At 35.0% G+C, this 9,530-nt stretch overlaps 2 non-coding genes across 2 annotated transcripts; both read right to left on the bottom strand.

The window, feature by feature from the left end:
- Positions 1-2,952: 2,952 nt before the first annotated feature.
- LOC141363471 (U1 spliceosomal RNA) lies at positions 2,953-3,117 on the bottom strand. The gene has a single exon (XR_012368962.1). It is a non-coding gene; the product is annotated as a U1 spliceosomal RNA (small nuclear RNA).
- Positions 3,118-4,191: 1,074 nt separating this feature from the next.
- On the bottom strand, positions 4,192-4,382 carry LOC141363484 (U2 spliceosomal RNA). The gene has a single exon (XR_012368976.1). It is a non-coding gene; the product is annotated as a U2 spliceosomal RNA (small nuclear RNA).
- Positions 4,383-9,530: the final 5,148 nt, after the last annotated feature.

Below are 9,530 nucleotides of genomic sequence, written 5' to 3'. Positions count from 1 at the left end.
ACCTGTAGCTGGAATCAGCTTTCAAATGAGATCAGATGTGTTTCAACAGTGGGCACTTTTAAACCTAGATTAAAGACACATCGATTTAACTTTGCATTTACTGAAGAATATAAAACAGTACGAATAAAACAGTATAAAAGAATACAACAGTATGATCGGTTTAACTTTGCATTTACTGAATGATTTAAAACAGTACGAATAAAACAGTATAAAAGAATACAACAGTATGAACCTGTAGCTGGAATCAGCTTTCAGATGAGATCAGATGTGTTTCAACAGTAGGCACTTTTAAATCTAGATTTAAAGACACATCGGTTTAACTTTGCATTTACTGAAGAATTTGAAACAGTACGAATGAAACAGTATAAAAGAATACAACAGTATAAACCTGTAGCTGGAATCAGCTTTCAGATGAGATCAGATGTGTTTCAACAGTAGGCACTTTTAAATCTAGATTAAAGACACAACGGTTTAACTTTGCATTTACTGAATAAACAGTACGAATAAAACATTATAAAAGAATACAACAGTATGATCGGTTTAACTTTGCATTTACTGAATGATTTAAAACAGAACGAATAAAACAGTATAAAAGAATACAACAGTATGAACCTGTAGCTGGAATCAGCTTTCAAATGAGATCAGATGTGTTTCAACAGAAGACACTTTTGAATCTAGATTAAAAACACATCGGTTTAACTTTGCATTTACTGAATGATTTAAAACAGTACGAATAAAACAGTATAAAAGAATACAACAGTATGATCGGTTTAACTTTGCATTTACTGAATGATTTAAAACAGAACGAATAAAACAGTATAAAAGAATACAACAGTATGAACCTGTAGCTGGAATCAGCTTTCAAATGAGATCAGATGTGTTTCAACAGAAGACACTTTTGAATCTAGATTAAAAACACATCGGTTTAACTTTGCATTTACTGAATGATTTAAAACAGTACGAATAAAACAGTATAAAAGAATACAACAGTATGATCGGTTTAACTTTGCATTTACTGAATGATTTAAAACAGTACGAATAAAACAGTATAAAAGAATACAACAGTATGATCGGTTTAACTTTGCATTTACTGAATGATTTAAAACAGTACGAATAAAACAGTATAAAAGAATACAACAGTATGAACCTGTATAGCTGGAATCAGCTTCAGATGAGATCAGATGTGTTTCAACAGTAGGCACTTTCAAATCTAGATTAAAAACACCATCGGTTTAACTTTGCATTTACTGAATGATTTAAAATAAAACAGTATAAAAGAATAAAACAGTATGAACCTTGCCTGTTATAAAGGGAATGAAGCTTACGGTATGGTGCTTACCTGCAGAAATAAAGTACAAAAAGAACACACAGAACTTCAATTTTCAACCTGTTTGTGATTACCACACAATCCCGTCACCTGGCTGTGGTCTTCATTTGGTGAACGGTTCTTCACTCATAATTGACCTATACAAGAAATAGAGAAGAATATTAAGCAATTCTGCTCTTACATTTAGATGTGCCCCAAGAACACAGACACACCGGCTCCAAAATGTTGAAACAGTACATTTCTGTTATTTTAATGTGGCAAATGTGTCAGCTTTAAAAGAATCATACCTTACCTTTTAAACAGGATGCGCACTGCATTAAATACCTTTACTCCCAGCATAAGCAAGCAATTTTCAAAATGCTTTAAAAGTAAATGGTGATTATTTTACTTGTTTGCCTGTTTTTGACTACCATAGAATCCTGTCGCCTGGATTCCAACCTATCATTTTCAGGCTTGTAAAGCAAATAATGAAATACATTATCATTGACTTCCATAGTAGGAAAAAAATATTTTGGAAGTATCGTGATAAATGATGAAGAAAATATTTTGAAAAATGATGGTTAGCACACAGTCGATGGTACCTATTAAATTTCATCATATTTTTTTATTCCTACTATGGAAGTCAATGGTCACTATCTGCTGTGGGTTTACCATCATTCCTCAAAATATCTTCTTTTGTGTTAATCAGAAAAAACGAACGCATACAGGTTTAAAACAACACGAGGATGAGTAAATGATGACAGAATTATCATTATTATAAATTGAAATATTTTCTTACTGCAAGTCATTTAGGTAATCAAGAAAATACTTTACCCGTTGTCTTTGCAAGTTAAACAAATACAGCTTTGCTTCCAGGTCTGTCGACGTTGCTGTGGTTTTTCGACAGCTGTAGTATGAAGGGTAGCGAATGAATGAATACATTGCACAAAAAATCCTTTTTAACTATGCAAATATCTAAAAAGTCTTAAAATAAGATGCATTATTTTGATGAGCAAAAGGACATAAGAAAATAAGCCTAGCCTTTCGGGAGAAAAAACATAAAATTTAAGTGAATTTGGGCTTAAAACAAGCAAATAAATCTGCCAAAGGGGTTAGAAACAAATCTAGATTTAAACACCTAATTCAAGAAAAATTGTCTTAGCCCATTGGCAGATTTGTTGGCTTGTTTTAATGTACATTCATGTACAATATTTCGTTTTGTCTTGTATTTCTAAGCATTTTGTACTGCCCAACGTTGTCTAGGTTGTTTAACGGTTGTCATTTTCTTTTAAAAGCTTTATAATTTATTAGTTTGGATGATTGCCATTCCTGAGAACCGCTTACATTGTAAGTAAAAGAATCATCTAAGCATTATTTTGTTGAATGTCTCTTAGACATGTAGCTGTTTGATTGTGGTTCTATTTAATGGCCAGTCTATACTTGGGGAACGGTCAAACGTCTATTAGATTTTCACTGACAGCCCAAATTAAGCCTTGTTTTAGCCTAGACACATATTCGCGGTCTATTAGAAGTTATGTAGTCGTTTAATAGCCGCTTTTTGATGACCAATGCGTTCTTGTGCCGTGGTTAGGCGTCTCTTGGATTTTCCGTAAAAAGACAAACGAATCTATTTTTAACACAAAGGCCAGGGGAGAGCGCGAACGCAGTCCCCCACTATCAGAAATTTTGCAGTCGAGATTCCCACATTTGGGGAATTCGCAAAGGGTCAGCACAACCGGAGTGCAATGGCTGAGCCTCGCCCTGGGTGAACCACCTTCATGATCATGGTATCTCCCCTGCCAGGTAAGTATGAGCAACAGCCTTTTGAGGCCAGACGGCCGCATCTTCCTGTGACCGATCGCATCGACGGCGCCCCCGAAGGCCGTCCGACTACCATTTCATTACTGTGTGTGACCAGGTGGAAAGGCGCACGAAGCCAGGTCTGAAACCAAATATTCTTCGAGATCTACCCATTTTCCGTTCCCAGCCCGGTTAAACCGTGCAGAGAGAAAAACGTGAAACAATTTAAATCAAATGGATTTAAATAGCGCATTTCAATATATCGTTTCGTTATTACAAAGTAACTTTACGTGGAATAGAAACAAAGAAATGTACAGAGCAATCGAGAAACAACGAAAGCATAGCAATTTTAGAACGTGGATAAATAAAAACACAAGGGCTCAATGACTTACCCGTTGTCGTTGTGAGTTAAACAAATACAGCTATGCTTCCAGATCTGCCGACGTTGCTGTGGTTCTTCGACAGCTGTAGTACAGTGAAAAAAAAGTTTTCAGGTGTTTTGAACATCCCAATCTGTCTCGTTCGCTTTTTCAGCTGTGTCGATGATGTTTAAGTCGTCATCGTGTCACCTCCAAAATACGAATGCATACAGGTTGAAAACAACACGAGGATGAATAAATGATGACAGAGTTATCATTATAAATTAAAATATTTTCTTACTGCAAGTCATTTAGGTAATCAAGAAAATACTTTACCCGTTGTCTTAAACAAATACAGCTATGCTTCCAGGCGTGTCGACGTTGCTGTGGTTTTTCGACCGCTGTAGTATGAAGGGTAGTGGAAAAAAAGTTTTCAGGTGTTTTTAACATCCCAAACTGTCTCGTACGATTTTCTTGCGCCTTCAGCTGTGTCGAGGCTGTTTAATTCGTCCTGGTATCACCTCCGCAAACTGTAAGGAAAATAATTAAATACATTACAAAAACATTTCGTTATCAGCGTGTTCATTTCCATGCAAGCTTTTCGTTAAACCAATAATGCCAACGAATACACAGCACTTTTAAAACACACGAATTAAAAAACACTCTGTCATTCACGCACAAAAGAAACAAATTCTGTTTTTTACCTAACTTATTTGTCCCCGAGAAGGGGAGCGCACCGTTCATGGAAACACTGCAATACCACGTCGATGCATGGAGTGGAAGGAGCAAGCTCCGCTTCCATTTCCGAAGGTCAAAAATCCATTTAACGTATAGTCCCCGGGTAGGAGACGTATCAGACATTAAACTGATAAGAACAGATACTACACTTGATCTTAGCCAAAAGGCCGAGAAGCGATACCGCAATAGACGCAGCCAAAGGGGAGCCGGCGAAGGCGCTGGCTTTCGGGGTGGAGGCTAGCGGGCATTTAACTCTAATATGAAGTAGTATGTAATATGAAGGGTAGAGTGAAAAAAAAGTGTTAAAGTGTTTTAAACATCCACATCTGTTCGTTTACTTTGTATTTTTTTCCTGTTTTCGAGTAAAAAAGAATTCTTAAATCGAGATGCATTTTCTTAAGCAAAGTGGCTTAGATTTTAAGTCTTGTTTACTGAAATAAATTCTAAAATGTAATAGGTTAAGGCCTAAATCAAGTAAAAATATATGCCAGTGGTTTAAGGGAAATAAACCTAAATTGAGTTTATTATTGCATTAAGTTGGAACAGAAATTAAGTTTATTTTTCTTACCCCACCGGCAGATATTTTTACTTGTTTTAAATATAAACCTGTTGCTTTTTAGAATTTATTTCAATTATTACAACACATAATATCTTAAGCCACTTTGCTTAACAAGTAAATGCATCTCGATTTAAGAATGGTCAGATATTTACTAGAAAACAAGACAAAAACTTCCAAACATGAATTTACAGACGGCTGGAAATTTTAAACAAAATAACTAGACATACCTATTCGGGTCTGCTCCCGTTTGCTGTGATGAAGGGGGTCTTAGTCCAAAGCACATTTTGAGGAATACTTACACATTTTACTTCTTATTTCTTTAGAATTAATTATTATTTATTTTCAATTACAAAGTATGCGATCTGATTTTCTAATCGCGGTGTGTTTTATTCCTCGTTTGCTTGCATGGATTTGCTTTATTTATTTTGCTTGTTGCATTTAAATGCACATTTGATTTGTTGCCGCATTATCCTGTGTTAATGTATTTCAACGTGCTTATAAACAAAAAGTGCGTTATTATAACCAATTATATAGCTGTGAAATATATAAAAGTATTCCCAAAAACCCAGGTAAAAAAGTAAAATAAAAAATAAACCATTTTGATTTAGCAAAAGTTTACAAATAAATGCACTCCCTGTACACAACAAGCACGTCTGGTTACCATTCATGTTTTGCATGATTTAAGTCTCGTCGCATACATGTTTGCGTAAGGATTTGATATTTATTTTTTGTGGAAGTTTATTAAACTAAAAGGCTTTGTATTTTTGCTCCGTGAGCCGCTTGGACGCTGTTTAAATAGTCATCGGGAGTTAACTGTATTTTGCTGTCCTGCAGTTTTTTTCTTTCTTTACGTGTGTATATAAGTGTATGTACCATTTATATAACTATTTCCACATGTAATATCTGAGCGGTGGTTTTTGAGACTTAAACAGAAGGCGAGAGTATGTTTGTGTGTTTTGGTTTATTTTTGGTTCGTCACTGCTTTTAAGAACTATGCACTGATTTGCTGTGTGGTTTGTCCCTTCTGTTAAAAAGTGGATTTAATCTAGTCTCTCCAATTGTGGGTAAATAACCGGTGGGCCGTAAATTTTATCTTTTAAATATTTTTAAGCACTTTCTGTAAAAAATAAATTTGTACTATTTTTGGAGAGTCACGTCTCTGTCTTTAATCCCATCCGAACCAGCAGGGTCCTTTTCATATTTTTGTAACTTTTTTGTTTGTTTATTTTTTCTCTTGGGTTCAATCTATTTTCCTGTGTGAATAAATAACCCAGGTGACCTAGTCGGTTCCTTTTCATACCTTTAACCAAAGGTTACACATGCAAGCAAACGAGGAATAACACATACGATTAGATCATCACGTCACATACTTTGGAATTAATAAGAAACAATTATTCAGTCTAAAGAAATGAGAAGTAAAACGTGTATGTACTTCTTCAAATGGGCACACTTTGGACAACGACCCCCGTCATTACAGTAAAATGTTTCCCTACTTCCGGTCAAAGCCGCCATTTTGTGAAATGGGCATATAGGCGACGCTGGAGCATGCCGCCATTGTCTCTGTTCAACAAAACAATTGTGTTTATATATAGATCTATTCGATTTTTTTTCGATTTCAATCACCGAATACAAGGTACAACACGATGCCATCTGGCCCTTCTCTCTGGTTTATGTTTGTAAGGAAAATAGAGGGCGAAATTCCATTTCAGTCAAACATTCCTTCGTGCCACGCTGCTTTTTTTCTTTGAACGAAAAAAAAACCCGTGTGCTCCGCCTAAGTGCGTTATTATAATTCATTATATAGCTGCGAAATATATAAAAGTATTCCCAGCAAACACAAAACGTTTTTATAACGTTTTTGTATTTGCTGGGTTGGCATCACTTTCTTTAGCTCACACAAAATTCTACCAAAAAACAGCATATCATTTTCTACTAAATAACTGCATACACTGTGGATTAAAAATGTCCGGAATGCGAACCTGGTAAAACCCAGGTAAAAAAAGCAAATAAAAAATAAACCATTTTGATTTAGCAAAAGTTTACAAATAAATGCACTCCCTGTACACAACAAGCACGTCTCGTTACCATTCATATTTTGCGTGATTTAAGTTTCGTCGCATACATTTTGGAATAAAATAAGGCTTTTAATGTATGCAGACTTCATTCTCCATTAAGGGCTTATCAATCATAATGAACGCTGTTAACTATTCTCATTGAATGGTCTAAATCCAATGCTGGTAAAGAAATCAAATGTCCATTTAAACGCAACAAGCAAACAACTATGCTTCCAGGTCTGTCGACGTTGCTGTGGTTTTTCGACAGCTGTAATATGAAGGGTAGAGTGAAAAAAGTGTTTAAGTGTTTTAACATCCAAATCTGTTCGTTTACTTGCTACTTTTTTCCTGTTTTCGAGTAAAAAAATAATTCTTAAATCGAGATGCATTTTCTTGTTAAGCAAAGTGGCTTAGATTTTAAGTCTTGTTTACTGAAATCAATTCTAAAATGTAATAGGTTAAGGCCTAAATCAAGTAAAAATATATGCCAGTGGGTTAAGGGAAATAAACCTAAATTGAGTTTATTATTGAATTCAGTTGAAACTGAAATTAAGTTTATTTTTCTTACCCCGCCAGCAGATATTTTTACTTGTTTTAAATATAAACCTGTTGATTTTTGTAATTTATTTCAATTATTACAATACATAACATCTTAAGCCACTTTGCGTAACAAGTAAATGCATCTCGATTTAAGAATTGTCAGATATTTACTAGAAAACAAGACAATAACAGCAAGACAGACCTTAATTTACTTTTTTCTTCCAAACATGAATTTACAGACGGCTGGACATTTTAAATAAAACAACTAGACATACCTATTCGGGTCTGCTCCCGTTTGCTGTGATGAACGGGGTCTTGGTCCAAAGCACATTTTGAGGAATACTTACACATTTTACTTCTTATTTCTTTAGAATTAATTATTATTTATTTTCAATTACAAAGTATGCGATCTGATTTTCTAATCGCGGTGTGTTTTATTCCTCGTTTGCTTGCATGGATTTGCTTTATTTATTTTGCTTGTTGCATTTAAATGCACATTTGATTTGTTGCCGCATTATCCTGTGTTAATGTATTTCAACGTGCTCATAAACAAAAAGTGCGTTATTATAACCAATTATATAGCTGTGAAATATATAAAAGTATTCCCAAAAACCCAGGTAAAAAAGTAAAATAAAAAATAAACCATTTTGATTTAGCAAAAGTTTACAAATAAATGCACTCCCTGTACACAACAAGCACGTCTGGTTACCATTCATGTTTTGCATGATTTAAGTCTCGTCGCATACATGTTTGCGTAAGGATTTGATATTTATTTTTTGTGGAAGTTTATTAAACTAAAAGGCTTTGTATTTTTGCTCCGTGAGCCGCTTGGACGCTGTTTAAATAGTCATCGGGAGTTAACTGTATTTTGCTGTCCTGCAGTTTTTTTCTTTCTTTACGTGTGTATATAAGTGTATGTACCATTTATATAACTATTTCCACATGTAATATCTGAGCGGTGGTTTTTGAGACTTAAACAGAAGGCGAGAGTATGTTTGTGTGTTTTGGTTTATTTTTGGTTCGTCACTGCTTTTAAGAACTATGCACTGATTTGCTGTGTGGTTTGTCCCTTCTGTTAAAAAGTGGATTTAATCTAGTCTCTCCAATTGTGGGTAAATAACCGGTGGGCCGTAAATTTTATCTTTTAAATATTTTTAAGCACTTTCTGTAAAAAATAAATTTGTACTATTTTTGGAGAGTCACGTCTCTGTCTTTAATCCCATCCGAACCAGCAGGGTCCTTTTCATATTTTTGTAACTTTTTTGTTTGTTTATTTTTTCTCTTGGGTTCAATCTATTTTCCTGTGTGAATAAATAACCCAGGTGACCTAGTCGGTTCCTTTTCATACCTTTAACCAAAGGTTACACATGCAAGCAAACGAGGAATAACACATACGATTAGATCATCACGTCACATACTTTGGAATTAATAAGAAACAATTATTCAGTCTAAAGAAATGAGAAGTAAAACGTGTATGTACTTCTTCAAATGGGCACACTTTGGACAACGACCCCCGTCATTACAGTAAAATGTTTTCCCTACTTCCGGTCAAAGCCGCCATTTTGTGAAATGGGCATATAGGCGACGCTGGAGCATGCCGCCATTGTCTCTGTTCAACAAAACAATTGTGTTTATATATAGATCTATTCGATTTTTTTTTCGATTTCAATCACCGAATACAAGGTACAACACGATGCCATCTGGCCCTTCTCTCTGGTTTATGTTTGTAAGGAAAATAGAGGGCGAAATTCCATTTCAGTCAAACATTCCTTCGTGCCACGCTGCTTTTTTTCTTTGAACGAAAAAAAACCCCGTGTGCTCCGCCTATACAATTCGTTTTCCTGTTTATGATTATTTTATGCTTAAAACAAGCAAATAAATCTGCCTAAAGGGTAAGAAAAAAAGTCGTGAACTTTTCCCATAAATACTATTTCAAGAAAAACTGTCCTACCCCACTGGCCGATTTTTTGCTTGTTTAAATTCACTTCGATTGCATATATAAAAATATTGTCTACAAACTAGATCACCGGGCAGATGTTTATCTTTTTAGTATCCACCGAAGACACATGCGAACCTGCATATGGGCCAAACTTTTCCACAATACACATTCGTTGTGTGCACGCGCCATTGTCTTTGTTCAACGCGACAGCGTGCTCCGCCTAAATAATTTGACC

This window comes from Misgurnus anguillicaudatus, unplaced genomic scaffold (genome assembly GCF_027580225.2).
Source record: "Misgurnus anguillicaudatus unplaced genomic scaffold, ASM2758022v2 HiC_scaffold_34, whole genome shotgun sequence".
Classification (NCBI taxonomy): domain Eukaryota; kingdom Metazoa; phylum Chordata; class Actinopteri; order Cypriniformes; family Cobitidae; genus Misgurnus; species Misgurnus anguillicaudatus.
The sequence above is the reverse complement of the archived record's forward strand: the minus strand, read 5'-3'. Positions and strand labels throughout refer to the sequence as shown.